Below are 14887 nucleotides of genomic sequence, written 5' to 3' on the forward strand. Positions count from 1 at the left end.
ACTACTACAGCGGTAGTAAAATAAAAAAAAGTAAAATAAAAAAAAAATGAATATTAAAAAAAAAAATTAAAGTTGGTGCTGCTGAACTACTAGGAGCAGCAGATTAGCACACCAGTCCCACTCCCCAACACTGCTAGACTAATAGCACTGGGCTCTTATAGTAGTAGTAGTAGTAGTAGTAAAACAACAAAAAAATAAATAAAAGCAGTCCTTACAAGGACTACTGTTATTGCAGCAGTCAGCAGATGAGATCAGAAGCAGGACAGCTGCCCACTGCAGCTACATACAGAGCACTGCAGTAGAAGGTAGATTACTAGCCAGCAAAGCTACCTAAGCTTAAATGTCCCTCAAACCCCTGCAGACTTCTGTCCCTCCAATAACAGAGCAGTATCAAAACGATTACTAGCCAGCAAACTTTCAACTGTCCCTGAAATCACTAACAGGCAGCAGCTCTCTCCCTACACTATCTCTTCAGCACACACAGGCAGAGTGAAAAAACGCTGCAGGGCTTCGGTTTTTATAGGGAAGGGGAGTGGTCCAGGGGAGAGCTTCCTGATTGGCTGCCATGTACCTGCTGGTCTGGGGTGAGAGGGCAAAAAAAAGCGCCAACAATGGTGAACCCAAAATGGCGAACGTCGCGCGACGTTCGCGAACTTCCGGCGAGCGCGAACACCCGATGTTCGCGCGAACAAGTTCGCCGGCGAACAGTTCGCGACATCTCTACTCCAGAGACTCCCAGATAAGCTAAGGTTCATGGCACAAGGGGCAATTTTGAAGGAAACTTTGCATGATTACCCAACTGATAAGCTGTTTGACTGGAGGTGATTATCGTTGTTCTGTGTTTTCTGGGTGATCTTGTGTTTGAAGAGTAAATGCAACCTAATGATTGATCAGTAACTTCAACTGTTGTAAAATGTTTAACTTTTATCACACTATACCTGAAATATGATAAAAAAAGGTTCAATAGTCGAGCAAATATCTGCAGAAATAATAGCCAAACTCATTTATTGTAGTTACAGACACAAATTTTTTGGTGAGACGAATCATAAAGAATTACATAGATAACAAAAGTAAAGAGTAGCACAATATGCTCAATTCTGGATTTCCACTGGCTTGTTAAGTAAAGAAGAGCTCATAGTGAAACAACTAGAAATTCCATTTTGAAGACAATCGTTACTTTATCTCTAAATCCAACACATTGTTCTGGTGGCTTGTATTACATTTTTATGAAATTCTCTCATACATAATCCATACTTTAGTCACAGACATTGTATTCAGAACTCCAAATAGTAATGTGCTATATATCATGATGATATTATTTCCTCCAAAGCTCTTTGAAAAGATAGATTAACTGGACATGCTACACCTCTTGTATTGTGAGATAATGAATTATACCTATAGAACGTACCAATGTGCACCTATGAAACAGACTGGGGTATATGTAAGAAAATGCTAAAATGTACAACTGTGATCTAAATATTTCATTTAAGTTCATTAATCAGTTCAACACAAGTATAAAGTAGTTACTGCATAGCATCATTATAGTCTTCTAGCTCAAAATGTTGATATATTTCAGATTCTGATGGACCCAGTTTTCAATAATTAGCAGACCGTGACTCTCTAACATTCAGGGGTCTACTTGGACTGTAACACAAATAGTTTTCAGCCTTTGAGATGCTGGAAGGCTGTTAAAAAATAACATTGGCGCCAGGGCCCGCCATAAAACCTTTTTAAAAATCATTTGTGGTCAGGGTCCCCCATAAGTTAAAAAATAATGTTAAAAATAACGTTAATGTTATTAAAAATAATAAGCCCCCCTCAGAAGTTAAAGAGAAACACTAGGGCCCTAAAATTTTAATCGTAGGATGTTTTGTCCGAATCACTCGTGTTTATTGGCCTCCTTCCCAAAAAGTCAGAATTTTTCAGATTTTTGCCTGAAAAGCCCGAAATAGTTGGATTTTTGGGCTAATTCCAGCGCAGACCACAGAAACTTCCAAATAGGATAGGGACCTCTCCCATTGACTTATATACAACCTCAGTAGGTCTGAGATGGCGGATTTTCGGATTTGGACTTTTTCCATCCTCAGGATTTAATAGATCCTTAAAAATTCGAGTTTTTAATTCCACTAAAATTCGAGTTTTTATTTCCACTAAATTTTTTTTCCTGTTTTTGCCATTTGGACTTTAATAAATAACACCCTTGGAGTAGATTCTTGTGCCTCGTGTTTACCATACTCTTTCAGAGTCAAGGTCTTCTGCAACATTTTGGTTAAATGCCTCAACTATAAGACAAAAACTTTAAATAGTTTTCATTCGTTTGTTCTTAAAATATATAATAATTTTACTACTGATAGGCATCACATCATGTTCCTATCACTTATTTTACTGTCTAAAGGTGATGAATATTACATATAATCTAATTAATAAAACTCGTAGCCCGTGTGTGTGGAACTGTTGATTACTCATAAATAAGGTTTTAGTTATTTTATATTTTGAAAGAAGCCTTACTATTATATTTTTCAGGTTAATAAATTATATTGTCTTAAGCAACATAAAATGAAAATAAAATCATTTTGCTCATTTTAACCTCCATTCACCCGTATTTCTTTAATGACTGCCAAAAATTCAAATGAAAGCACAATTCTTAAAATAAATTCCAAATAGTTATCACAAATAATCAACATAGTTATTCAACAAATTTTTTTTGCTACATTTTTGTTTAAAAATGTTTTATGTTTGTATAAAAATAGAAAAACTGGCCACACCTACCCTATTCTAACTGGCGTAGGCCATAAAACGTTCAAAATTCTAAGAAATACATGAAAAGAACAGATACTGTAGACAATTTACAGTTCTTAAAGCTGCATGCTCCAGTAATCTTTGTATGAGAATTTTCTGCAGAAATACTAGACCATAACACAGTTGAAGAGTAATGTGATCAAAGTGCTTACTTGGGGTTTCAGTTTCTAATCCCAGTAAGATGAACTGAGAGTTTTTGTTATTCAGATGAAGAAAGACACAATAATGAATGGGGGTTTAACTGGTTCTATAAGAGGTTTAGAAATGATAATACTATGTAATGAAGATAATGTAAATGTTTTTATTTTATTGTGTGTCCATGTCATGATCTCCATTAGTCTGACAATCTAAATGTAAAAAAAAAAATCTAAAAATAATTTTAAAAAGCATAAGTAAATAGGTAAAGATATATGAAATTATGAGGTCATTTTAATTGCTCAACAAATAACAATGTCTTTTAAAAATAAATACATGAAAACATTCTTAAATAATTAAAATTATAACTCTAGCCATAAACAATATGCCTTTTCTAACAAAACTTAAAGTCCCCATACACAAGGTGATGTAAACTGACATTTAGGGGTAGGCAGAAGAGACACCTGCCTAGGGCGCTACCATAAAGGGGGCTCTTGGCAGGTACCTTTAAACGTCTTCTGTCTACATTTTTTGTCTTGTGACTTTTTTGTTGTGGGGAATTTTTGCAGCAGTTTTGCGAAAAAAACTGCTCATATAAGGAAATATGTAATTTCACTGCAAACCTATGCCTCGCGGAAAAACTCGCTCTTCGCTACATGTGTCATTTTATTGAGAATTTACCATTACATATGAATGGGTACCTTTTGCACCATCTTTATGTACTCTACTGTGTCCAGACCAGGTTGTTTAATTACAACACATAAAAGTTTACATCTCACACAATGATGGTAAATTCATTTATATTTCAGCTTATAGATATGATTTTACATGCCTTGCCTCCTCTATAAGAACCTTATCTAGATGGACGTCTCTAGTTTACTTTCTTTTTATATATTTGCTCATGTTTGCCACCCGTTCTGATTATAGCTTGGGCTGGATACTGTCTGCAGCCTCTTTGACCTCTGACCTGCCCCTAAAATAACTTTTTCACAAGACCCGACTTCTAAATAAATGAGACCTTTGTCTCAGTCCTTTGTCCAGGTTCAGTGTTTGTGTTGAGCTCAAAGAGGGAAATCATGTGTCTTACCTTTTGGCCCCTAATTAAATTCTCAAGTAAATGTTAAATATATATGGGGACCATTCAATAAATATGGATGACACTTGCTGAAAAGATGTCTTCAAAGAACATTTCTTGACATAAGAAAAATATGTTTTCAATTTTTAAATTAAAAATTGTTACATTATTCAAGGAGAAGGAAAGGTCTTTTAACTAGGGGTTGCCAAGAGTTAGGCACCCCCAAGTGATTGCATGTACTTACCTGAAACCCTGGTCCAATGCTCCTATAAAAAGAAAACTGCACCGGCCTAGGATTCTTCCAGCAAGCACCATGAAGCGATCGGATTCTTGTATCTTAATTTTCTTGCGGGTGCGCATGCGCAGTAGCACAAAAAGTATAAATTTAATGAAAAAGTCGGCTATTTCATTCCACGGATGCCAATCACTCCGTTGTTGCTGGAAAAATCCCAGGCCAGTGCAGTTTTCATATGGTAGGAGCAGAGCACCGGCCCGGAGTGTCAGGTAAGTACATAAGACCTTTCCTTCTCCTTTAAAGGTGCAATGGATGTGTCAAAGTTGCAAGCCTTTTAGGCAAGTGAGAAAAAGCAGCATTAATGCACATGGTACAATGTTAATCCAGAAAATGACTGATTGGCATTTGGGAGACTATAAAGAGTTTTCTACCTTTCTGCGGCACATTAAACAGCTTAAGTTTTATTTTGCTTTTCTAGACAAGAATACAGATTTTCTGAACAACAGTGAATGAGTCTCTTTTTATTCAGCTTCATTCGGTAGGTGAATTTCTCAGTCCAGTTGTACTGTTTAACTCAAAAGTGCGGGATCTATTATCCTGGGACCTAGGGTTTTCCAATAAGGGATCTTTCTGGAATATGGCTCTTCATACATTAAGGGGGTTATTGATCAAAGTCCGAATTTATCTCAATATTTTCTGAAAAAATTGTTGTTTGTGGAATTGTTTGCTCTTCCCCCGTTTTAGGGGCAAATTCACTAAGATGCGAAGCGCCGAACGCTAGCGTTAATTCGCTAGCGTTTGGCATTTTCGCTACTGCGCAAATTCACTAACGAACGCTGGCGTAGTTTCGCTAGTGTTACTTCGCAACCTTACGCCAGGCGAAGTTTCGCTAGCGACAAATCTACGCAAATTCACTAACTTGCGCAGTGTACTGAACGCTACCTTTTACGCTAGACTTCCTTCGCCACCTCAGACCTGGCGAAGCGCAATAGAGTAGATAGGGATTGTTTCAAAAAGTCAAAAAGTCCCAAAAAAACGCTGGCATGTTTTCTACATGATGGCTGATAGGCTGAAAAAGATCGAAAAATTTTTGGGGCTCCCCTTGCTCCCCCCTACATTTCCTGACTCATGGCAACTTACCTAGACAGTGGGCACATGTGTAGGGCAAAATAAAATTTTTATTTGCAGATTTGAAGGTTTTCTAGGCATTTGTAGTGCAGATACGTGTTCCTCCATTGAAATTTGAATTTCGCGCCGTATGCAAATTAGCCTTCGCTAGCGTAACTTCGCTTTATATAGCGAATCAACGCTAGCGCAACTTCGCAACCTTACGCTACCCCTGTGCGCAACTTCGGATTTTAGTGAATTTGCGGAGCCCTGGCGAAACTACGCCTGGCGAAGTGCGGCGAAGTGCGGCGAAGTGCGGCGAAGTTGCACCTGGCGCAACTTCGCATCTTAGTGAATTTGCCCCTTAATGTATAGTACACAAAGTTTGTTGGTGCTTAATCAAAAATGAACAATAAAAATCAGATAAACATGGGAAATTTCATTTTAACTCTTTAAGTATTGAACTGTTTCATGTGTGCAGGATCATGTGTTGCTGGACATCATGTAATAATGCAAAGAAACTCCGTACTCAGTAAATTCAGTAAACTGGTGCATTAACACATTGGCTCTTCCAGGTCAAAGCTATGGATTCTATGGAATGTATGGCATACAAAGGCTAAGATAAAGTATCAATAAGCTCAAATGCATTTTAGCTTTGGTAAAGTGATTCATTGGGTGGACATGTAAGAGTATAAAGAGCAAATAGGTTTACGGTAACAGTTTAACAAGAAAGTCAAAGAGGAAAGATCATAGAATTGCATTTGAGTGTACTGGCATATCATGTAGATAAACAATAATACTTTAATAGGATATAAAATGATGCCCATTAAAGAATGCAGTTATAGGGATGAAGGTGATTATGGAACAAAAGACAATGGGTTCTGTTCTGCATCAGCATAAAGCAGACTGACACTTCTCTAGTTCAGCCTTAGATGTTGGAATAATCATCTTGTAACAAGAGATCAGTAACACTGCCCATTACAACACAAACAACAACCTATTCGTTGTGTCCTGCAATCTGAGAGTAGCTATGGGCATTTCAAATCTCCCAGAGGGGCTTCAAATGACATATTGATCAATAGATTTAAAAGAAATGTTAGTGGTCAAAGGAGAGTGCTCTGCTGTGAATATATATATATATATATATAAATATGTCACAAAGATTAGGGCAACACATGAACCATAGAGTTATAGAAAGGCATGAGCGCTGCAGAGGTCATTTTACTTAATGTTAGGTTGAAATGTTCCTTTGCAGCTTGTCACAGCTAATATGTCTAAATGACATAACTTTTCCTTTAATTTAAAAAAAAAAAAGAATTTAAAATTCAACTTTTATAGGTGTTGATGTCATTTCTATAATTCCATGGGCTTTCTAGTGACATTTTTAAAACAGAAAATAGCTTTGATGACTGAAGGTTGGATACAGGGAAAGTTTAGAATTGAATACAGATGGGCCATAAAGGATTGCTCATTAATGTGGGATATGTTGATCTATTAGCAGTGTGTTATCATGGTATTCACAATCAGTTACTCTGAAGTTATTTAACAAATGGGCTATGAATTGGGCCTTTTAATTAACAAATATTTCCCCATGTTGAACACAGTATTTTCCCTGATTGATTTATTAATAACATAAAAATATAAATACAGTACATATAAATGCACACAGTTTATCTCATTACTTTGCCCATTCTTTACTTCAAGATTTCACGGAGATTTTCTGCCATGTCCTGCTACCAGACTCTCCTTCAAACCTTCCAATCTATCGGAACACCCACCTTTCTAAGGATGCCTATGCAATTGCTTCTTCAGGTATGAAATCTGTTATCAAGAATGGACCTGGGGCTTTCTGGATAAGGGTTTCTTTCTGTGAATTAGATCTTCATGCTTTTAGTCTACTAAAAAATTATGTAAATTTTAAATAAACCTACTAGTTACATAGTTACATAGTTAAATCGGTTTGAAAAAAGACAAAGTCCATCAAGTTCAACCTCTCTAAATGAAAACCCCTCCCTTCTTTCACATAAATTCTATATACCCATATCTATACTAACTATAGAGTTTAGTATCACAAACTCTCTGGTACGTGATCCACTTTATGGGTAAAAAGGTCCCCTGCTATTTGTCTATAATGTCCTCTAATGTACTTGTAAAGTCTAATCATGTCCCCTCACAAGCGCCTTTTTTCCAGAGAAAACAACCCCAACCTTGTCAGTCTCCCCTCATAATTTAAGTCTTCCCTCCCTCTAACCAGTTTAGTTGCACTTAGTCTCTGCACTCTCTCCAGCTCATTTATATCCCTCTTAAGGACTGGAGTCCAAAACTGCCCCCATACTCCAGATGAGGCCTCACCAGGGACCTATAAAGAGGCAGAATTATGTTTTCACCCCTTGAGTTAATGCCCTTTTTTATACAAGACAGAACTTTATTTGCTTTAGTAGCCACAGAATGACACTGCCCAGAATTAGACAACGTGTTATCTACAAAGACCCCTAGATCCTTCTCATTTAAGGAAACTCCCAACACATTGCCATTTAGTGTATAACTTGCATTTATATTATTTTTGCCAAAGTGCATAACCTGCATTTATCAACATTGAACCTCATTTTCCAGTTTGCTGCCCAGTTTTCCAGTTTAGACAAATCACTGTGCAAAGTGTCAGCATCCTGCATGGAACCTATAGTTCTGCACAATTTAGTATCATCTGCAAAAATAGAAACAGTACTTTCAATGAACACCTCCAGGTCATTAATAAACATAAATAAATAGTCTGGCAAGATCTATTACGCATAAGATTGGATTGATTTGCCTCCAAAAAAGGATGAATTATATCTTAGTTTTGTAATTACAAAGAAAAAAGAAATATGTTTTAAAATGTTTTAAAATGTTGAATTATTTGATTCAAATTGAGTAGGGATGGGCAAATTTTTTGCCTTGTTTCACCGCGGAAATTACGCTCATAGACTTGTACAGTATGGTGTTGTGCGTCAACAAAAAAGAATTTCACTGCGCGTCGAAATGAAACGGGTCAAATTCGCCCATCCCTAAAATTGAGTCTATGGGAGATGGCCTTCCCGTATTATCAGTCACCATACCATAAAGGATAATTACCACTGCTCTCCAACAACCATTTTGTCAACTGTTGCCCAAGTGTCTAGATTGTAATCTCCAAAAACCTTCTAATCTACTTGTGTTGTATAACATTTGTTTGGTAATTAATTGATGTTTGTTAAATAAAATATTTTTTTATTTTATATTATTTTATGAAGCATACAGTCACTTAGGGGATAATTTATTAAAATCCGAATGCTAAAAATTAAAAAAAAAATTAGTTTTTTTTCTATAACATCCAAATCTTTATTGGAAAATGTTTCTTTTTTTAAATTGATTATACCCTGAGGCTGCAAAAAGTCCAAATCCATCTCAGACCTGCCTAGGTCGTATATAAGTCAATGTGAGAGGTCCCTATCCTGTTTATAATTTTCTGTGGTCTGTGCTGGAATTAGCAAAAATCTGAAAAATTCAGACTTTTTGGGAAAAAGACCAAAGAAATCGAGTTTTTCCCTGATCCGATTAAATGGAGTTTTTTTTAATAATAAATAAGATCAAATTGTGGATTCTAGTTTGGTTGGACTTTTTTTAAATCAAATAATCAGAAAAAAACGGATTTTGATAAATAACCCTCTTCATAAAAATAAAAATAAACAAATCTACCTATAGCCATGGATATTGCGCCTACCCAAGAAGATACCCAAGGAAACACATGAAAATGTTTTTCAATAATAGGTTGCAAAGCACATATACATTTAACTGTTTCCCTATTTCCAACAAAATCTTCACAAACATACTCCTGAATCCAATAGATTTTTTGCTCTTCCGTGTAAGAGCTCAAAAATGCCTTGTTAATAGATGGTACCCTGTGGACATATCAAAGAGAAAAATTGTGTCCTCAGATGACCTTTGTAACTGTATGTGTGCAAATTGACTGTACATATTCTTTAAGATCAATAGTACAAGCTGATAAAAAAGAAATGTGAGCCTAATGGACAGAGAATTATAGCGCCAGACAACAGAGCTAGAATTCATATTAATATGGACTAGGCAGGGCAGGCTACAGAAGGGAAAAGAGGGCAGCAGGTCATCCTGACAGTTTGTCCATTACTAATGGAAGATTATTGACTTGATAGTGTGAAACCCCAAAGAGTAATACATATCACTTTGTAGCACAGAGACTTGTGGTTTATGGATTTCTTTGTTTCAGCAGTTTGTGATAAAAATCTTTTCATGGCTACTTTGGCAAATCAATGAATAGTTTAGAAGAGATTCTTGTTGCAAACGGGATAACAGCACGTCTTTAAGTGACAATATGTAATGAATCCGTTTAACTGCCCCTTAATCATATTTGTTACGGCTATCATTTCTAACTGCTCTCATACCTTTCAGTTATTTACTTGTGCCTCTTCTTTCGGTCTACGCATCTAAAGGAAAAGAGTGCTACCGTGTTAACCCGGTGACATGCTACAGGGTAAAACTTTTTGAAATAAAAACGCTGGATTTAAAGGTGATACCTTTATTGGCTAACTGAGATGGAGATCAAAGGAAGCTTTTTCAACATTTTAGTTTGATAAAGGAACTTGAATGTTCTAAAAAGAAATGTGCTAGGACAATCATCTTAGTCAATGATTTCTTCATTTCTAATTAGTACCAAGGAAATTATTGGTCTTTGCACTTCCATAAAATTTTGCTGAAATGCATTGAAGTCAATGGGAAAGGACGTTACATTGCAGTTAAAGGAGAAAAAACCCTTTATTAAAAAAAACATACCCCCCTACCCTACATAGACCACCCTCCCTCCTCCCCCCAGCCTAGCTGCTACCCCGGGCAAATGCCCCTTACTCTTTATCTACCCCTCCATGCAGATTCTGTCCAGCAGAGTACACGGGCACCATCTTCAGCCGTTTTGGTAATCTTCGGAATGAGACTGGTGCTTTTGGCTCCAACTGCTGGTCTCATTCCGAAGATTACCGAAGAGAAGAAGATGGCTGCCGTGAACTCCGCTGGACAGAATCTGTACGGAGGGGTAAGTTAAGAATTAGGCGCATTTGCCCAGGGTAGCAGCTAGGCTGGAGGGGGAGGAGGGAGGGGCGTCTATGTAGGGTAGGGGGGAAGGGTCTTTTTTAATTAAGGGTTTGTTTCTCCTTTAAGTTGTTATTAGCTCGGCAGTAGCATAGACATTACCATACCTTGCTAGAGAAGCTCCTTTCCATTATGCTACAGTTATGGGAACCCATTATCCAGAAAGCTCCAAATTATAGAATGACCATCTCCCTTAGACTCCCTTTTATCCAAATAATCCAAATTTTTAAAAATGATTTCCTTTTTCTCTGTAATAATAAAACAGTACCTTGTACTTGATTCAAACCAAGATATAATTAATCCTTATTGGAAGCAAAACCAGCCTATTGGGTTTATTGATACTGACATGATCCTCAAGAAGATTTAAGGTATGAAGATCCAAATTACGGAAAGATCAGTTATCCGAAAAAAAACCCAGGTCCTGAGCATTCTGGATTACACGTTCAATACCTGTACAACTGGTTTTTTTTTTGTTGCTAATGTCTTCTACACATGGCACCCAGACAGCTCCATACACTCCAATTCATTCGTTGACATCTGGGTCAACTTTTCCTTTAGTGTTATTGACTGGATATAATATTAAAAAATAGGGGGTGGGGAACATGATGTACAAGTAAGAAACTGGAGGCCAGTTATTGCGTGAATGAAAAAATGCATTAGGTTGGGCTGATCTATAAATACACTTCATATATTTAATTATAAGAATAACCAATGCGGCTATATATTTTCATTCTCTTTGTTGACCAACACAAGCTTAGCCTGAATGTAATCTTTTTTAAATGGATATTTATGAATCGCTAATATCTTCAGCAGAGTGACACACATTGGTCAAATTAACACATTCGCTGTACAATACAGAAACAGACCACTGCACACGACACAGATTGGTCTACTTCTAAGTAAGTAACCTGATCTGTTTGCTCTTGTACTAGTATAGGTCTAGTTCAAGATATTAAGGTTTGTGGACCATTGATTTAGAACAATGGAAAGCTAATCTGTGCAAACAAATAAAGAAAACATATAGACATTCATAGCTGATGTGGAAAAAACTAGGACACACCAAAATTTAATGGATTGTTTTTCTAAATATTATTAACTGAACTAGGAATGGGCTACATCCCATATTTTATAAGTTAATATCCCACTGTTATGAAATGCTTGAATACTTAAGGGTTATTTATTAAAGTCAGTTTTTTTCTGGTCGGAGTTTTAAAGGGGAAAACTACCAGGAAAAAAACCCTGGAATTTTTCTAAATTTATTAAACCCCGATGGTGTTTAAAGTCTGAATAAAAAAATACTCCAACTCAGACCTGCCAGTTTCATGTAGAAGTCAATGGCAGATGTCCTGTTGACATTATGAAGATATCTTGATCCGGGATTGGTTTCATTTAATAATTCAAAAAATAGTTTGACGATTTTCGTAGCAATTTTGTGAATTTATTCATCGGCGGCGAAGCACGGAAATTTGCTGTGAATTTGTGCCTGGCAAATAAATTCGCCCATCACTATCGTTGCGGTTTTTAATCAGTCAAAAATAGTGCAAACCTTGGTCTCAAACATGGTGTTTGCATTCCCCAAATGTATTTTGCTTTATCTCTTGTATTCTCATCATTGCTGCCATATTGCCATACTTAACTGCCTTCCGCTGCTTGCTCCCCACTATCTGTAATTGCTGGTCACTGCCCACGGGTTGTATGTTGAATTGACTTTATATGGCAATTCCCCATTCTGATGATTTTTCGAAGAATTATCTCCTTTTTTAAATTCACATTTACATTATTTTTAGCATTATATTCAGTATTACGTAGAATTTTAGGAGCAGATGCAGGTTACTGTAACAGGGCCAAAAAAGTATAAAAAGAAAATAGACCACACTACTTCTCCTGGATTAAAAACAATCCTTTATTGGTTTATTGAAAACGTGTCTGACTGCTGTGGTCAAAAAAAAAAGCATTCGGCTTTTTGAACCACTTTTTGGAGAAGGATTGCTGCCTATTTTGTTATCTATTTTCTTATCTTTGGCTAGTGTTATTTTTTTATTTTTTGCTAGTCATCCGACAGACTTTCTCAATTCAGAATTCTGAAATGAGAAAGCCAGTAGGATGGCTAGTGAAACGTCTTTAAAAAAAAAAGAAAACAAATATATATATACTGCAAGTCCAGTTGATTTGACTTATTACCATAGATATTGTTCCAGACAGTTCAGACATTTCAACCACAGCTATCAAGACAAGCATTTTGAGAAGCTGCCATATCTTGTGAGGTAATATCCAGAATGGTAGGACACTAATACTAATATAACATAGTTTTAGGATGTGCTGTAATTAAGAAGTCTAAACCAAATCAACCAACCCATAATTTTAGGATTCAACCAAATATTGAATCCTCCATAGAGGATTCTGATGGATTCCAAACAGAGTTTTAACCCTAATTAGTAATATCTCCTATTTCTGGTCTAAAGTCATGAAAGTTAGGGATCAGTGCGTGTGAGCACTTGGATTGAATAATGCAAAATAAGGCTCTGATTTGCCTGAATCCCAAAGTGAATCCAGGATTTGGCGCATCCCTACAAAAGAGGTATTGCAGATACCCTTGGAGAAGCTGCAGTCACCTTTAAGAAATTGACCAGGACTGCCTAAATAAGTTCAGCAGAGAAACCGAAGAGTAAAGTGTAGTGATGGGCGAATTTATTCGCCAGGCGCGAATTTGCGGCGAATTTGCCGATTCGCCGCCAGCAAAGAAATTCGCGGCAAAAATTCGCCAGCGTCAAATTTTTTTTTTGAAAAAACGGACGCCGGTGTCAAAAACGGGCGCCGGCGTCAAAAACGGGCGTCGATGTTTCGCAAATTTCGCGCGAAATTTGTGAATTTTTCGGCGAAGCGAAACAACGGAAATTCGCCCATCACTAGTAAGGTGATAATTTTACATTCAACAACATTATTATATTATTCCAATGATTACAGCTGATTAATTAGTAATTATTACAATTAAAAAATATAGCCTTATGATACAAAAACATCAAATATAGATATTTTCTTTATCATAGGTAACATTTTAGCCCTTACAACATGCATATGCCTGGTTCATTTGGGGTATTCATTTCTTCTGAGGAAACGTGGCTATGGTATTATACCTAAAAGCCTTTGTTGTCCGTTCATACTTCATTTACCCGGATTTCTTTAACCTTAGCACGTCCTGTACTTTCATTTGGGATGAAGGGATGCAGTCAGCCAGATCAATCAGGAGCTGCTCAGCACAATGAACAACCACCAATGGCTGTCACAGTTGGGTGAATATACTCCCAAACGTTCGACAACAGTGAACTTTTCTCTTCTTTTCTTTCAGACGCTGTATATGACCCAGTTAGTATTTCAGTCTGGATCGATGACAGTTTTCATGCCATGTTTATTGTGAAGAATGTAAGAAAGAGTGCAACACATTTTCATAAATGACCACAATCTGTCAAAGAACAATCCAAGCCAATTCAGATTAAAATTTCTCAAATAAAGTATTGAAAAAAAGAATCAATGGTACAATCAATGATGTTACTTATCATGGCAACCTCTGACGTTATTAATATCTCTCTCAATATCTTCTCAGACATAAATACATATAGAAACAAAAACTGTGGTTCTAGGCATGTGAACATGACAGAGAAACCAAATTCCTCTTGTTACAAGAAATATTAAATAAGGTATGTCACATGAAACCATCTTCTTATAAATGTCATATTTTTCACGTATCTTTCATTTCATACTGTTATTTGCCTCTTCTATATTTTTCCATAACTAAATCCCCTCTCTAGGGTTGAAACACATTGGCGATTGTATGCGGTATAATTTTGGATTAAAACATTTTTATGGAATGTGCAGCGTTATTTACTAAAATCCGAAAAACTCTCACTATTTTCTTAAAATCACGTAGACATTTTTACCGTATTTATCAATCTGGTACCGGAAAAGACTCAATAATATGGAATTGTATCATTTTTTCGGATTTAAGTCCAAAAAGGTTTTTTTGGATTATCACCCAAAAACAGCAAATTAATGTAATTAAGGCCTGGGGGCATACCAAAGCGAAAGGAGGTTGTAATAGGCAGAAACGTGAGATGAATCCGGGACCTTGGGGTTTGTTCTGGGTTTGTGACACCAAGGGGCCCATTTTCTTAGCTCGAGTGAAGGAATAGAAGAAAAAAACTTCGAATTTCAAATGTTTTTTTTGGCTACTTCGACCATCGAATTGGCTACTTCGACCTTAGACTACGACTTCAAATCGAACGATTCGAACTAAAAATCGTTCGACAGTCAATTTGGCAGTCGAATATTGAGGGTTAATTAAACTTCGAACATATGTGAATTTGCCCCCAAATGTAACAGTGGGCACTTTTTTGCTACATTTT

The 14887-nt window shown here is 36.5% G+C and overlaps 1 protein-coding gene across 1 annotated transcript in view; it reads left to right on the top strand.

Moving 5' to 3' along the window:
- Window positions 1-14332, top strand: part of LOC108706527 (homeobox protein Nkx-3.2-like) — a 99766-nt gene extending 85434 nt beyond the window's left edge. Inside the window, exon 3 of the mRNA XM_018243023.2 lies at window positions 13834-14332. The gene's annotated coding sequence lies outside the window, so the exon portion shown is untranslated. The remainder of the gene's footprint in view (window positions 1-13833) is intronic.
- The last annotated feature ends 555 nt before the right edge of the window (window positions 14333-14887 follow it).

The sequence above is a fragment of the Xenopus laevis genome, chromosome 1S, assembly GCF_017654675.1.
Source record: "Xenopus laevis strain J_2021 chromosome 1S, Xenopus_laevis_v10.1, whole genome shotgun sequence".
Taxonomy (NCBI): Eukaryota; Metazoa; Chordata; class Amphibia; order Anura; family Pipidae; genus Xenopus; species Xenopus laevis.